Source organism: Lactuca virosa, chromosome 4, assembly GCF_052849685.1.
Source record: "Lactuca virosa cultivar CGN04683 chromosome 4, Lactuca_virosa_CGN04683_v6, whole genome shotgun sequence".
NCBI classification, from domain to species: domain Eukaryota; kingdom Viridiplantae; phylum Streptophyta; class Magnoliopsida; order Asterales; family Asteraceae; genus Lactuca; species Lactuca virosa.
Window position 1 is genome coordinate 184,085,472 of NC_136429.1, and position 4,188 is coordinate 184,089,659.

At 37.8% G+C, this 4,188-nt stretch overlaps 1 non-coding gene across 1 annotated transcript; it reads right to left on the reverse strand.

Annotated features, from left to right (window-relative positions):
* Window positions 1-778: 778 nt before the first annotated feature.
* LOC145110517 (small nucleolar RNA R71) lies at window positions 779-886 on the reverse strand. Its single transcript, XR_013709895.1, has one exon. It is a non-coding gene; the product is annotated as a small nucleolar RNA R71 (small nucleolar RNA).
* Window positions 887-4,188: the final 3,302 nt, after the last annotated feature.

Genomic DNA, 4,188 nt, shown 5'->3' on the forward strand with positions numbered 1-4,188 from the left:
CTAGAAACACGGGCGTTACAGGTCTTTACCACGTCGTGGTGAACAGTCAGTAGGAATTTTTAAGTAGTTTTTGTTCAATTTTACGTTTTGATTTGTGTTTTTGTTGCAGTAGTACATGACCCGTGGATCCAACACACCACTTGAAGATCCAGAGTCATCCCTTCACAAGAAGATGTATAAAAACATAGGAACCAACCCACCAAGAAGTCGCCTTTTAAAGATCTAAAATTAGTTTTGGAAAAAAGAAGGGGAAGAACATAGGTGAATCAAGCAATTCCGCGAAGAACGAAAGCAAATTAGAAAGCTTTGAGCAAAATCCAAATCTTCACGAATCCGATTCCAAAACAGAAACAGATAAAGAAGGAAGCAAAACCGAAGACGATCCGAAAAACGAGATGGCAAACATTGTGGATATCTCTATGGAGGCATATAAAAAGAGAATCTGAGAGGACACCGGTCTCGGTCTCGTACAACCTGCAATACCAGCTGCAACAACATTCGAGCTGAAGGACACATTCTGTCTACACTTAAGGAAGTTATATTTTCTGTGAAAGATCATGAGCATGCTTACAAACACCTTGATGAAGTCAATGACATTTCTAATTACTTCAACATCCCAAATGTTCCATGCACTATAGTTTTACTTAGCATGCTACATGCCACTTTCAAGGGGTCTGCTAAAGATTGGTTGAAGGCACTTCCACACGGTGCAATTACTACTTGGGCTCAAATGCGTGAGTAATTTTTAGAACACTTTTTCCCACCTTAAAATTTTGCTAAACTCAAGAAAGCCATAGCAAATTTTGAGCAACAACGGGATGAGTCACTTTACGAAGCATAGGAATGCTACAAGGCATTGATAAGAAATTGTCCCCCAAAATGATTTGAATGAGCAACAAGAAGTATCAATCTTTTCTGATGGGGGTTAATGTCATGAGAATGCGACTCCTTGATTCTCAAGGACCGCTAACCAAGAAAAATACATCAGAAATCAAGGAATTAATTGAAGAAGTTTCCAAGCATTCGCGTGAATATCACAATCCTAGAAATGATGGAGCGAGAGGAATTAGGGGTGGTACTTCTGAAGATATGGTTGCTTTTCTAGCTATGCTAAACACTTTGGACCGAAGGATGACAAAGATGGACCAATCCATACATGCTATGCGAGTTGGTTGTGAAAGATGCAATGGTCCTTATCTAACCAAATACTTCCACTTGGATGAGAATGAGAATAAGAAGGCTCAAGTTTGTTACTCAAGCAGAGACAAATATGATGCAGAAAGGAGGAAGCCAAAGAAAGAGTGGTTGCCATATGATGAATATAAGAAACAAAAAGAAGAAAAGTATAGGCAAACTGATTGAGGATTTTATGAAAAAGAGCAACCACCTGAAAAGAAGGTCGATCTTGAGTCCATGTTGACTAGATTCATGGAGGTTTCGGAGAAAAGACATAATGACAACGATGCGGTGATAAGAGACCATCAAATTCTCATGAGAGACTAGCAAGCTTTGCTGAGGAATCATCAAGCATGAATACACAACATCAAAGCTCAACTTGGACAATTAACAACTTTGGTTAATGAAGGATTTTCACCAAAAATTCCCGACAAAAAGCCTCAACCGCAAGTTATGGTGATTGAAACTGAAGAAGATACCATCTCTGAATTTCTTGAAGCTTGGAAGTCGAGCCACATCAGCCTGGACCAAAGCCGAAGAAATGAAAGATTAAAGAAAAATTTAGTGCTGAAACATCGAACCCACAACGTGAGCATCATAAGGCCACGACGTGAGGTGGGTCTGATCAGAAAATTTTTGCTAATGTTCAAGCTTATTATCCTCCGCTTCCATTTCTGTCTCGAGCAAGAATTCATCCGCTGGAGCAAGAACATTTGAAATTTATGAAGCAAGTAAAGGGTATTCCAATAAATACTCCTTTTATCGATTCATTGTCCCAAGTTCCTGAATACGTTAACTTTTTGCAAGACTTACTCGATAGCCGCCAATAATTTATAGAAGAATTCCAAGGTAATCCTTAGTGAGCGGAGTTCTAAAGTGGTATTGGGAGAATTACCAAAGAAAATGGGAGATCGTGGATGCCTTACTCTTCCGTGTGAATTTGGAAATAACATGAAGACTTATGCTTTAGCTGATTCGGGGGCAAGCATAAATTTAATGCATTACTCGTTCTATCAAAAGCTAAAGTTTTTGGATTTAAATGCTACTAGAATGACGATTCACATAGCCAATCGTTCAGTGACTCATCCTCGAGGCATAATGGAGGATATATTGGTCAAAACTGGGAAATTTGTTTTTCCAGTTAATTTTGTCATTTTTGATATGAAGGAAGATACCAATGTCCCAATAATTCTTGTTCGTCCTTTACTAAATACTGATAGATCCTTGGTTGACATTCGAGAATCTAAACTTACTTTGAGAGTTGGAGATGAAGGAGTTACCTTTGGAGTGGAAGATGGATTTCAAAAGGATTATGCTCAACGTGAAGTCTTTAACATAGATAAAGAAAATGAACTTGAGGAGTTGGAAAAGCTAATGGAAGAAGAAATTCAGTCAATTCAGCAAGTAAAACGTACGAAGCCAAGAGCATCCATTCCGACAATTTTTGAAGTAATTGCTTACAAACTCCAACATCTTGGGCGAGTAAGGAGAGTGAAGAAGACTTAGTATCGAGTGATGAGGAAGAGGTTACTTCAGAAGAAAAACGACTAACTTTGGACAAGAAGGTGGTACCTATGGAGCTAAAGAATCAAGAAAAAGCGGGAAATAATGTTGTGGTAAATAAGGGATTGAAAAGAAAGCTTGAAGAGGGTGATGCTAAGGGTGAAAAGGAAAATTCAAAAAAGGCTTATCTTCGTCGCTTTCAAGCACACAAGAAAAGATGGAAAGATTAGAAAGTGAAAAAGGTGATGGAAACTCCTGAAAATTCAACATGAGGCGGCGAGGAGTCTAACTCATGACCCCAACAAAAAGAAGCGCTTCTTGGGAGACAACCCGAGCTCGTTTTGCGATTTTCTTTTCGTTTTTGTATTTTTAATTTTTACATTTTTAATTGAATTTTAGGATATTAAACTTTTTAATCATCAAGTCACCTTAATTATTTTAGAAAATGGTAAAAATCAAGTGTGGGGTTCATAAATATTGAGTAGTAAAAATTAAATTTGAGTTTTAAGAAAAAAAATATTTCGACATCAATTATGAAATATGGCAGATGGATGTCAAAACTGCTTTCCTTAATTGGAAATTGGATGAAGATTTTTACATGAGTCAGCCTGAGGGTTTTGTAGATGCATAGTTTCCTAATAGAGTGTGTAAGCTTGAGAAATCCATTTATGGATTAAAACAAGCATCTCGTAGCTGAAATCTTTGCTTCCATGAGAAAGTCAAAGAATTTGGTTTCTCTATGACTGAGGATGAGTCTTGTGTGTATGTCAAAGCTAGTGGGAGTATAGTAACTTTTCTAGTATTGTATGTTGATGACATACTCCTTATAGGAAACGACGTTCCAACTTTGGAAGAAGTAAAGTCTTGGCTTGGATAGTGTTTTGCTTTGAAGGATCTAGAAGAGGCAACCTATATTCTTGGGATAAGAATTATAAGTGGTAGAAAGAAAAGACTAATTGGTCTTAGTCAGAGTACATACTTGGATAAGGTACTAAAACATTTTAGTATGGAAAATTCCAAGAAATGAGAGCTACCTATTTAAAGCAATGCCAAGTTGAGTAAGAATCAAATCTGTGGTACAGATGAAGAGATAGCGGAAATGAGTCGAGTCCCATATGGTTCGGCAGTAGGATCAATCATGTATGCTATGACATGTACTCGCCCTGATGTGTCTTTTGCTTTAACCATGGCTAGTCGCTTTCAGGGAAATCCTGGTAGAGCTTATTGGATAGCAGTGAAGAACATTCTCAAGTATCTGCGAAGGATAAAGGACATAGTTCTAGTCCTTGGTGGCAGTGATACATTGAGAGTAAGTGGTTATAGTAACACCATCTTTCAAACATATAGAGACAATCTTCATTCTCAATCTGGTTGGGTGTTTATGTTAAATGGAGGAGCAATCACTTGGAAAAGTTCCAATCAAGGCATAGTGGCTGATTTTACTTGTCAATTAGAGTACATAGCAACAAGTGAAGAATCGAAGGAACCGGCTTGGCTTAAGAACTTCAT